The sequence below is a fragment of the Nicotiana attenuata genome, unplaced genomic scaffold, assembly GCF_001879085.1.
Source record: "Nicotiana attenuata strain UT unplaced genomic scaffold, NIATTr2, whole genome shotgun sequence".
Lineage (NCBI taxonomy): Eukaryota > Viridiplantae > Streptophyta > Magnoliopsida > Solanales > Solanaceae > Nicotiana > Nicotiana attenuata.
In genome coordinates, this window is record NW_017670706.1 from 258,814 (window position 1) to 272,485 (window position 13,672).

Here is a 13,672-nt window from a genome sequence, read left to right on the forward strand (position 1 = left end):
ATGTCCAGTGGATCTCCCGGGATACCGTCCCGTAGTCCATCATATGTATATACCCGAAGGATCTCCCGGGATACCGTCCCATAGTCCAACTATCAATGTGCAGGGGGGATCCATCGGGAATCTAACCCGCAGTCCTATGCAGGGGGATCTATCGGGAATCGAACCCGCAGTCCCAAAGTAAATATGCAGGGGGATCTATCGGGAATCTAACCCGCAGTCCCAAAGTAAATATGCAGGGGGATCTATCGGGAATCGAACCCGAAGTCCTAAAGTAAACAAACAAGGGGGGAGGTAACGGAATCCCACATCCGTAGTCCCAATGTAAATACGCAGCCACAACAAGAAGATATTCAGAACTAGAGTACAAGAAAATACAAGGCAACAAGTAGTTCTAGCCTAACATGCTTCACGTAGTACAATCAAGGCAACTTAAGCAAATAGGCAATTTAGGTCAGCTAAGCAAGCTTTTCTAAACTAACACAGGCTATAATTGCAAGTAGAATAAAGCAGGTAAGAAAGAAACTCAGTCTAAATTTAAAGTAAAACCGGGTTTTTCAACAATTAGATCAAGTACGCGCTCGTCACCTCACGCACAAAGCATTCAATTACCAATATCATATCCTAAGGGGAAAGGTCCCCCACACAACGTTAGACAAGCCACTTACCTCGAACCGGCTCCAAAATCAACTCGAAATCACACTTTTGCCACGAGTATCCGACTCCAAATGGCCCAAATCTATTCAATCCAATTACACATTGTAAATAACATCGCAAGCAACTGATTCTACTAATTAATTCAACGTTAAGGCGCGGAATTAGGTAAAATAACCAAAATGCCCTTCAGGCCAATGCCTCGGAATCGAATAATTTTCATATTTTCAGAACCCTCGCACTCTCACGAGTCTAACCATATAATAATCTCCCAAATCGGAGGTCAAACACCCACTCAAAACCCAATAGTTTAGACTATAAAGTTCCACCATTTTTCATTCAAAAATCCGAAATTAAGGATGAATTTGTGATTAGATTAGTGGGTATTAAGCATAAGGGAGTAGAGAATCATTACCCAATTGTTGCCCTCAAAAACCCCTCGAAATTGCTCCGAAATCCGAGCTCCCAAGCTTGTATTTTGAGAAAAATGGCTAACCCTCGTTTTTGAAACATTAAATACTGTCCTGAACTTTAATGTATCGCGAACGCGGAGGTGCGCTCGCATTCGCGAAGAAGAAAACAATTGAAGATGCCAAATTTACCCTTCGCGATCGCGATGGGTGGAATGCAAACGTGAAGGTCTGGGATATTACACTACGCGAACGCGTCAGAGGGGCCGCGAACGCGTGAGAGGGGTCGCGAACACGAACAAGAAGAACAACAAAGCTACGCGAACGCGAAAGGAGGCCCGCGAATGCGAAGAAGGATCTGGGACCTGCAACAGCTGAAGGATTTCTGCAATATTTTCAAACTCCAAAATGCTCCGTTGAGCATCCGAAACACACCCGAGGCCCCCGGGACCTCAACCAGACCTACGGACATATCCCATAACACCATTCAAACTTGTACCAATCCTTAAACCACCTAAAACGACGCCGGAAACTCGAATTAAACAAGGGTTTGAGCCTAAGAACTTCAAATTTCATCAAAACACGCTTTCGATCAAAAACCCTAACCAAAACACGTCCGAATGGCCTGGAATTTTGCACACACATCCCAAATGGCATGACGGAGCTACTGCAACTTCCGGAATACCAATCCGACCCTCGGATCAAAAACTCACTATCGGACCGGAAACTTCAAAAATTCAAACTTCGGCATTTCAAGCCCAAATGAGCTACGGGCTTCCAAATTACATTCCGAACATGCTCCCAACCTTGAAATCACCTAACGGAGCTAACGGAACCATCGGATTTCCATTCCGAGGTCGTCTTCACATTGTTCCGACTACGGACCACTTTTCAACACTTAAGCTCTCATTTAGGGACTAAGCGTCCCAAACTCTCCGAAACCCAACACCGAACGTCCCGGCAAACCAAAATAGCAGAAATGAACTTAGGGAAAGCAGCTAATAGGGGATCGAGGCCTTAATTCTTAAGACGACCGGCCGGATCGTCACAAATATTGTGCACTATATTGTATCAAATATATCGTCGACTATCAATTTGTATTGGTTCCTAAGTGACATAACTTGTTCCGATCTCATCACTTTCTTTATTTTCAGGTACGTGAACTTCTTCTGGAGTTTCATGAAATGTTATGTCGTGGGCTCTTCTAGAGCTCATTTTCTCCTCATTATGATCATTTTGATCTTTAGCTCCTAATTTTCAAGGATTGTTACCTTTGGAACCGATCGGTTTACTACGCTTCGTGCGTGTAGTAAACTTTATCCTTCAGAGACTTTAATTTTAATGGGAGCATTTGCAGCTGAAATATGATATTTAATTTCGGATCAGCAAATGCTTCTTGCATTTGACTTCAATTATCTTTTAAGTGAGGATTATATTATTGATAATTCGATTCATATAGCATATCTTCCAGCTGTTTATTCCATCCCCCAAATGTTAGAAAAACTAACATATATCCTGAATCTTCTTTGGGAAAACTATCTTTGTGCATTGTGGTAGATAAATCAATCATGTACCACACATCAAAAGTTATTAGATAGTAAAAATATTTGGTTTATGATCCTAAACCAATTGTGAGGGGAGGACATATCATATATTGTTGGTTTGATGCATACAAGTGTTGTTGTATGCAATTTAGAAAATCTTAGACCAACACAAATAAAACTTTGTTCTCATAAGCAATTGTTTAGCCATTAATAGGAGGTACTCAATGCAAAACCAGCTTGGATATAAACCAGCACTATCAAGATGAACTGGGGCGAATAAAACCCTTATCAAGCAATTCCTGCAACTGATCCTTCAACTCCTTCAACTCAGGAGGAGCCATACGATACGGAGGAATGGAAATGGGCTGAGTGCCCGGCAACAAATCAATGCCAAAATCAATGTCTCTATCGGGCGGCATGCCCGAAAGATCAGCTGGAAACAAATCGTGATAATCCCGTACCATTGGTACTGAATCAACAGAAAGGGGGTATCAACACTGACATTTCTCACATAAGCTAAAATACACAGCACACCCTTTCTCAACCATACGCTGAGCTTTAAGGAAAAAGATAACTCTACTGGGAGTGTGATCTAAGGCACCCCCCCAATCAACACGCGGTATACCTGGCATGACCAGCGTCACGATCTTGGCGTGACAATCAGGAATAGCATAATGGGGCGACAACCGGTCCATACCCAAAATAATATCAAAATCCACCTTACTGAGTAACAATAAATCTGCTCTGGTCTCAAAACCACGAATAGTAACCAAACATGACCAATAAACGCGGTCCACAACAAGAGAATCCCCCACAGGAGTAGAAACATAAATAGGAAGACTCAAGGAAATCCCGAGGTACACTCAAATGCGGAGCAAAATAAGAAGACACATGAAAATAGGTGGAGCCTAATCGAATAGAACCGATACACCTCTATAACAAACCATGACAATACCTGCGATGACAGAATCGGAGGCAACAGCCTCGGTACGGGCAGGTGGGGTAGCAACTGGGGCTGTAACCATAGCTTGAGAACTCTGCGGGGCGCGCTGTGGCTGAGAAGTCTTTGGAGGTGCACTCCTCCCGAGTCTGGGGCAATACCTCACCACATGGCACATGTCACCACACTCAAAGCAACCTCGCGGCCGACGTGGCGGTGGAAACTGTGCAGTACGGGTACTCCAAGACCCCTGAACACCTGAAACTCTGTGTGAAATCTGGGATGCAGACTGAGCTGGCTGACCCACAAAACCTCTACCGTGTCGTACTCTTCCCCCAAAATAAGGACCAGCGGGCCTCCCCAATCTACGAGGCCTACTCACTCCTCTATACTCTCCCTCCTGACCACATCTGTCCTCTCTCTCTTGGACCCACCTGTCTCCTACTTGGCGAGAGGTCCTCACCACCCGCTGAACTGGGACCACAGGCTGTGTCGCCATGACGCCTGGAACCTGACCAATGGGAACCTGCTGCTCTGGAGTGGGGGCGGCAGGAGTCTGGGTCCCTCCCCCGATCTGTGAAGTAGTCGGTACAACCTGAATCAATCCTGCCTGAATCAACGTACCAAACATGCTCAGGAACTGCGCCAAAGTCTCCTGAAGAGCTGAAGTAGTAGTAGCCGTAAGCGTGTCAGGTGACTGAACTCCGGCTGGATCTGTTGATGGTACCTCGGCGGCAGCTCGCGCAGGTGCTCTCGCTACACCACGGGCGCGTCCTCGGCCTCTACCCCGGCCCCGGCCTCTGACGGCGCATTAGGGGGCGCGGGTGCCTGATCATCTCGAGTAGCACGTGTCCTCACCATCTGTGAGAGAATAGAAGGCAGGAGTTCAGGATTGTGATGTCATAAATCTCGCACGACAGGGAATCAAATGAAGTGAAATTTTCCTAACGATTACATAGCCTCTCGTAGATAAGTACAGACGTCTCCCTACCGATCAGCGAGACTCTAATAAACCGGCTTGTGTTCCGTGACTCCTATGAACCTAGAGCTCTGATACCAACTTGTCACGACCCCAGTTCACCCTCCATGAACATGTCGTGATGGCACCTAGTTCCTACAACTAGGTAAGCCTAACAATGCGGAAGTTAATATATATTGCGGAAACATTTAATTAAATTTAGCAAAACTAAAAGGAACGGTATATAAGTGCCACTTGGCATATACAACCCAAAAGTGTGGAAGTCTACAATATCATCCCAAAACCCGGAAACTCACGGGAACACATGCTAACGGAAAGTAATACACGGCTCTAACTCCAGAATGTCTAAAGCAAAAGTATGAAAGGAAAAAGCTAACTGCTAAAGCTAGAATAAGATAGAGACTCCTGGTCTGCGGACGCGGCAGATGTACCTCGAAGTCTCTACTAGATCTCTCCGCCTCGAGAGTAATACGCCTGGGACGAAATACCTGAATCTGCACATGAAAATAAAACATGCGCATAAGGGGCATGAGTACACCACAGCGGTACTCAGTAAGTGCCAAGCCTAACCTCGGTTGGGTAGTGACGAGGAAAGGTCAGGACCCTACTGAGATAAAACACATTATGTAATAGGTTAAGGGAAAACAGTATAGAGAAAGTCTACAGCGAGAATCTAAACAGGATAAATAAAGGAAACAGTAATAGGAAGCAGAAACAAAACAATATAAGGAATACTGCTCACAACAGGAAGTAATAGCCGGGGATCTCTTGGTATCCCGAGGATCTCTTGGTATCCTCATCATATACACTAGGGATCTCTTGGTATCCCGAGGTTCTCTTGGTATCCTCATCATATACACGAGGGATCTCTTGGTATCCCGAGGATCTCTTGGTATCCTCATCATATACACGAAGGATCTCTTGGTATACCGAGGATCTCTTAGTATCCTCATCATATACACGAGGGATCTCTTGTTATCCCGAGGATCTCTTGGTATCCTCAAATCTTACATTTACATGTGCCAGGGATCTCTTGGTATCCCGCACCTCAGTCCAGAACATAACAAGTACAGGGGGATCTCCCGGGATGCCGTCCCGTAGTCCCAAATTTAAAGCACACAATAACACCCCAAAACATTAGGATAAATACTAAACTCAGAACAAGTAATAGAAATCCTAGCCTAACATGCTTCACGTAGTACAAACAAGATAGTTTAAGCACTTAAGCAAGTAAGTTCAATAAACATGCTTCTCTAAACTAGCATATGATAAACTTGCAATTCAAAATATCAGGTAAGCAAGAAAATTTCAATTTAAATACTTCAAGTAAAACGGATTTCCAATATTAGCTCAGGTATGCGCTCGTCACCTCAGGTACGAGGCTTTAAAATATAAAATATCATGTCCTAAGGGGAAGAGATCCCCACATAAGGTTAGACAAGCCACTTACCTCAAACCGGCACTAAAATCAACTCGAAACCACACTTTTGCCACGAGTATCCGACTCCAAATGGCCCAAATCTATTCAATTCAATTACATATCATAAATAACATCGCAAGCAACTGATTCTACTAATTAATTCAACGTTAAGGCGCAAAATTAGGTAAAATGACCAAAATGCCCTTCAGGACAACGCCTCGAAATCGAATAATTTTCACATTTTCAAAACCCTCGCACTCTCACGAGTCTAACCATATAAATATCTCCCAAATCGAAGGTCAAACACCCACTCAAAACTCAATAGTTTAGCCTATGAAGTTCTACCCATTTTTCATTCAAAAATCCGAAATTATGGATGAATTTGTGATTAGATTAGTGGGTTTTAAGCATAAGAGATAGAGAATCGTTACCCAGTGATTGCCTTCGAAAAACCTTCAAAATTTCCCCCAAATCCGAGCTCTCAAACTTGTATTTTGATAAAAATGGCAAAACCCTCATTTTTGAATGTTAAGTACTGTTCAGGTCCATAAAGCATCGCGAACGCGGAAGGGAGCTCGCGTTCGCGAAGAAGGAAAAATAAAGGGACCAAAAATGCCCTTTGCGATCGCGAAGGAAGGGACGCGAACGCGAAAGCCTGGGTTCAGTGAACTACGCGAATGCGACTAGGGTTATGTGAACGCGTTGAATAAAATCAAGCCCAGCCCTCGGAGTCCAATAAAGCTATGCGAACGCGATAGCCTTGACGCGAACGCGGTTAAGGAATATGTGAAGCTTCGCGAACGCGGAGCACTAATCGCGAACGCAATGAAGAAAACTTGTCCTCCTCCAGAATTACTCTACGTGAATGCGTGGAGGAGGACGCAAACGCGAAGAGGAAGGAGACCAAAGCTACACGAACGCGAGGAGGGATTTGGGACCTGCATAGCTGAAGGATTTTCTGCAACATTTTCAAACTCCAAAATGCTCCGTTGAGCATCCGAAACACACCCGAGGCCCCCGGGACCTCAACCAAACCTACGGACATATCCCATAACATCATTCAAACTTGTACCAATCCTTAAGCCACCTAAAACAACGCCGGAAACTCGAATTAAACAAGGATTTGAGCCTAAGAACTTTAATTTCCATCAAAACACGCCTTCGATCAAAAACCTAACCAAAACACGTCCGAATGACCTGAAATTTTGCACACACATCCCAAATGACATGACGGAGCTACTACAACTTCCGTAATTCCAATCCGACTCTCGGATTAAAAACTTACTATCGGACCGGAAACTTCAAAAATTCAAACTTCGGCATTTCAAACCTAAATGAGCAACCGATTTCCAAAATACATTTCGAACATGCTCCCAACCCAGCAATCACCTAACGGAGCTAACGGATTCATCAGATTTCCATTCCGAGGTCGTCTTCACACTGTTCCGACTACGGAACACTTTTCAATACTTAAGCTCTCATTTAGGGACTAAGTTTCCCAAAACTCTCCGAAACCCAACACCGAACGTCCCGGCAAACCAAAATAGCAGAGATGAACTTTGGGGAAGCAATTAATAGGGAATCGGGGCGTTAATTCTTAAGACGACCGGCCGGGTCGTCACAATATAAATACTGTGGGGTATTGAAAATATTGTGGGTTCTAACACAAAGGATCACATCAATAAAGGAATTAAATAGTTTTAAAAAAAATTTGAATTGATAACAACAAATAAACACAACACCAGAAAGTGCACGGCATCACCCTTCGTGCTTTTACTCTCGTTCTCACCATAAGAATCAATATTCACTTCTATTCTTTCTTGTTGCGGCGTGCAACCCGATCCCAATCACATAGTACTGTTGCGGCGTGCAACCCGATCCAAATCATATAGTGATGTTGCGGCATGTAACCCGATCCAAATCATATAATACTGTTGCGGGGTGCAACCCGATCCAAGTCATATAATGATGTTGCAGCGTGCGACCCGATCCATATAATATTATTGCAGCGTGCAACCCGATCCATATAATATTGTTGCGGCGTGCAACCCGATCCATTTAGTATTGTTGCGGCGTGCAACCCGATCCATATAATATACAAATCAACACAAATCACGAAAGGATCCCGGCAAGGGAATAATAAAGAAACAACAATATCCCGGCAAGGGAGTCAACAACAAGAATAAACACATCCCGGCAAGGGAACCAATAGTAAGATTTAAGTATGTCCCCGCAAGGGAATTAGCTATAACCAAACTTGTACCAATAGTTAACTTCACAATGAAACCTCAACTACACAACAAGACATAATAAGCACGTAATAACTACACCGGCAACCACAACAATTGGACATGTAACCTATTTGCACGAAGTCATAGAGGAACTCACAATCAAGAAGTATCAAAACAATAAGAAAGCCAATCACTTCAATTAAGGCAATTAAGGGTCAATGTAACATGTATGAATTAGAGGAAAGCTAACAACGTCATATGGAGCATATAGAGGCCATTTAAGCAATTAGGAAACCCAATCATAACAGGATACTTTCCACATAAGGACCTAAGAACCCTAGAGGCAAATTTCCCACAAATAAGTCCGAGCACACACTCATCACCTCGCATGCATGGACTACAATTAGCATAGAAGACTCAATTCCTAAGGGGAAGTCCCCCACACAAGGTTAGGCAAGATACTTACCTCAAAGACGACAACTCGGTACTCTAAAAGGGACTTCTCGGGCGAAAAGACCTTCGGACAGCTCAAATCCAACTATAACAACTCCAAAACACACATAAATCGAATAAGGAACTATTCCAAATAATAAAGTTTTAATTTTTACAAAAATATAAAAATCGACCCAAAAGTCGACACCCGAGCCCGCACCTCGGAACCCGTCAAATTTTACAAAATCCGATCACCCATTCCAAAATGAGTTCAACCATACAAAATTTATCCAATTCCGATATCATTTGGTCCCTCAAATCATGATTTTTCATTTTGAAATTTTTCTTCAAAAACCAACTCTTTCCCCAAACCAAAACACAATTTTAAATATTAAAAATAAAGACAAATTCGTGGAATATATTTAATTCTAGTTGAAGAACACTTATCCAATCGAATTTCGTGAAAAACCCACCAAAAGCCGCCAAGAACCGAGCTCTGGAAGTCAAAATATGATGAAAATTGTGTAACCCTCGATTTTGGAATATATTCTGTCTGCCTAGGTATTTGTTCATTGCGATCGTGAGAGAAGTGATGCGATCGCGTAGAAGAAAATAGCTACTAGCCTAAAATGTTCTATGCGATCGCGTGCAAATCAATGCAATCGCATAGAAGGAAAATGCTGCTGTCCAAATTTGTGCTATGCTATCGCGGATAAATCAATGCAATCGCATAGAAGGAAAATGCTGCTGTCCAAATTTGGTTATGCTATCGCGGACAAATCAATGCAATCTCATAGAAGAAAAATGTTGCTGTCCAAATTTGTGCTATGCTATCACGGACAAATCAATGCAATCGCATAGAAGGAAAATGCTGCTGTCCAAATTTGTGCTATGCGATCGCGAATGAATCAATGCGATCGCATAGAAGGAAAATATGGTAGGTTAACATTGTACTATGCCATCGCGGCTACGCCTATGCGATCGCATAGAAGGAAATACCAGATAGCAGAACAACAGTTCAAACATAGGGAAAAATGACCTGTAGCCCATCCGAAACACACCCGAGGCTCCCGGGACCCCGTCTAATCACACAAACAGGTCATATAACCTAAGAAGGACTCGCTCGAGGTTTCAAATCACATCAAACAACACCGAAACAACGAATCAAACCAAAAATCAAACTTATGAATTTCCAAATCTTCAAATATCAAATCACATGCCGAAACCTATCAATTCAACTCGGAATAACGCCAAATTTTGTAGACAAATCCAAAATGACATAACAAAGCTGCTCCAACTCTCGGAATCGCATTCCGACCCCGATATCACAAAAGTCAACTATGGGTCAAAGTTCTCTATTTTCCAAACTTCAACTTTTCCAACTTTCGCCGAAATGCCTCAATTTACCCTACGGACCTCCAAATCCAAATCCGGACGCGCGCCTAAGTCCAAAATCACCATACGAAGCTGTTGAGATCATCCACGACCCATTCTGGGGCCGTTTATCCAAAAGTCCAATTCCGGTCAAATTCTCACCGTTTAAACTTCCAAAGCTAGTTTCCTTCTTCCAATTTGACTCTGAATCATCCAATAACAGAATTCAACCATGCACGAAGTCGATATACATAATGTGAAGCTGCTCGCAACCTCAAACTGCTGAGCCGGGTGCAATCACTCAAAACGACCAGTCGGGTCGTTACACAAAGCTTCACTTGGGCCTAACACATTTGTCTTTGATCCCATGGTCAAAAACAAATCGTTGTGTGTAGGATGTGAAAGTTGTGACCTTGAGACTCTTGTGTTGGCCGATACTCATCAAGTGGTTTTCGGGACCATTGTGTTGCTCAAATCTTATCTAAGGTTGTTGTGGGTCCCCGACTCCGTTTCTTTAGCAATCCCAAAGCTTGTGTGGTGAGAATTTCAATTGCAAGTCCAAGTACCGAGCCTTTGGTCTAGAACTTGCCCTGAATATTTGTCTAGGCGAAATCCTAAGTGTAATTTGACTTGAGACGTGATTATAGGCTCTCCTTGATCCGAATGATATCTTGAACACTTCCATAGCCTACCAATAATAAAATCCCTAGTCGGCCCTTTTGAGCCTTGGAACTTTTTCTTCCAAAGAACCACGCTACAAGCCTTTACCCGTTCTAAAGATACCCTCTCTTGGCACCCGATCTTCCCTTAGCACATGGCAAACGTATAAGTTTGGGGGGAGAGACGAGAATTGCAACAAAGTGGTAAAAGGTACAAAATGAAGAAAAGGAAAGGCAATGAAAAAGCAAGAAAATCAAAAAGACAAAAAAATATTCAATGAGGAAAATAATGAAGGGATTCAATAAAAGCAAAGAATGAAAGGTGTGGAAAGTTTAGGAAGGAGAAAAGATTTGAAATGAACAAGAAAGAGTGACAGTGTGTCTCTCTATTATCATGAGCAGCTAGACCGCACAAAATCCATCGCGGTCCGCACTGAGTGCCCAGCAGCAGCACCAACCTAGGGTTCAATGTTTTGTCCATTTTTTTGTCCAAATTTTTACCTAACAATGATTCCCTAGGTGTTGCTTCAGTGTTTTATCTAATTATGCCTAAGTAAAACAGGGTTAACTAACCTAAGCTACAAATTGAAAGAAAAATGGGAAGAAAAGAAGAAAAACTAAGAGAAAATTGAAAGTCAAAAGAAAATAGCAAAATTAAACAACTACAAAGGAATTAAAGTTACCAGAAATGAGATGCGCTGATGATTAATCCCAACAATTCAGTTGAGTTCGTGCAATTTTTAGGGAGTGACAGTGATGAACAGTGATTTTTAGCTTTGAGAGTCAAGCAATCAAAAAGTTTAAATGGAGGGCCTCAGGTCCTATTTATAGAAAAAGGTCATGGGCCCCAGCTGACTTACCCACCGCGGACCGCACAAAATGATATTGCGGTCCGCATTACACAAGATCATGCAAGTTTGAGAAGGCAACCACTGGGGACCGCACAAAATATAATGCGGCCGTAAAGGTCCACCGCGGACCGCACAAAATGTAATGCGGCCACGGTGGCAAACTTCAGAGAGTTGGTTTTCATCATCAACCATCAGTACGGTCCGCACTGATTTTATGCCCCCGCATTAAGTTCTTTGCGGCCTCACAAAATGTAGTGCGGTCCGCACAGCAAACTTCAGAGACTTGATCAATTCTTTTCCACTTTGTCCTGCACTGCATCAACACAATCCTGTAGCATCTCACAACCAGTCAGTCCAAAAATAAATCCTATACTACAATGAAAATCAAAGAAAAATGAAAAGAAAAACACATGGGTTGCCTCCAAAGAAGCGCCTGATTTAACGTCGCGGCACGACGCATGTTACCATCAAATCATTTTAGATGAAGAAGTGCCACCACGTGGCTGTCATCAATTTTTCCCTGGTAGTGCTTGACCCTGTGTCCATTAACTCTGAAAACCTCCCCATTTTTGTTCTTCAAATCAAGTTGTGACGACCCGACCCGTCGTCTCAGGTGTTACTGCTTCGTTTCTCCCATTTTATGTTTCCTTATGTTTCGTTATCGGTATGTGGTGTGTTAGAGTTGATTTGGATTGGTTTTGATAAGAAGTGAGACACTTAGTCTCTTTAAGGAAGGTTTGATTTGGAAAAGTCAACCGAACATTGACTTATTAGTTAGAAGGATCGGATGTGAATTCCGGTGATTCGGTTAGTTTCGGGAGGTGATTTGTGACTTAGGAGTGCGATCGAAAGTGATTTTGGAGGTCCGGAGTAGAATTAGGCTTGAATTGGCAAAGTTGGCATTTTGGCGAATTCCGGTGGATAGGTGAGATTTTGTTCCGAGGGTCGGAATGGAATTCCGAGAGTTGAAGTAGCTCCGTTAGGTGATTTTGGATATGTGTGGAAAATTTCAGGTCATTCGGAGGTGTTTTGGTCGGGTTTTTGATCGAATGCGTAATTCGGAAGTTTTTAAGAAACTTAGGCTTGAATCCGATGTGATTTGATGGTTTTAGCGTTGTTTGAAGTGTTTTGAGGATTGGAACAAGTTTGAATAAGGTATTAGGATGTGTTGGTATTTTTGGTTGAGGTCCCGGGGGCCTCGGGGTGAATTCGGGTGGTCAAACGGAAGGTTTTTGGAGTTAATTACAGGTTCAACCTTGCTGGTATCTGTTGGTTTCGCACCTGCGGTTATGGGACCGCAGGTGTGGTCTCGCTGAAGCAATTGGAAGATACGTAGAAGCGGAAGTCTTGGCCCTTGCCAGATTCCGCAGGAGCGGAAGGAGGACCGCATAGGCGGCCTCGCAGAAGCGAGCTAGGCCTCGCAGGAGCGGAATTTGGAACCCTGGTCAGGTTCCGCAGAAACGGAGCATTTGGATCGCTTAAGCGGTCCCGCAGATGTGATTGGGGACCACAGAAGTGAAAGGTTGCCTTAAGTGAAAGGTCTGCAAAAGTGGACGTTGAACGCATAAGCGGAAGGCGCAAAAGCAGTACTGGAACCGCAGAAGCGAAATGCCTGGCAGTTAAGTGAAATTAATCATCTTCGCGAATTTTTGAAAGAAAAACATTTTGGACTTCAGACTAAGGAGATTTTGGGCGATTTTTGAAGAGGGTTTCGAGGGCTATCATCAGGTATGGATTCTTGGACTTAGATTATGATATTATTGTGTATAAACATGGATTAACACTGAAAAATCCAAGGAAATAAAGGGTAAAAATGGAGGTTAGGGCTTGAAACTTAAGAAAGTTAAACTAGGGATTTGAGTGGTCAAATGGACCCCGATTTTGGTGAATTTTATATGTATGGACTCGTGGCGAGACGAGAAATCCGGTGATGTAAATTTCGTAATTTTTTGAGAAGCGGGCCCGAGGCTCGGGTTTTGCTAGTTTCGAGATTCTTGCTAATTTTCGATTGTTTTCGTTTGGGTAGTGTTCCCTTAGCATATTGTGATGTATTCGCTCTGATTTTGGTTAGATTCGACGCGCGTGGAGGCCGATTCGAGGGCCAAAGGCGTCGCGAGCTAGGGATTTCACCGGTTCGAGGTGAGTAATACTTGTAAATGATATCCTGAGGGTTTGAAACCC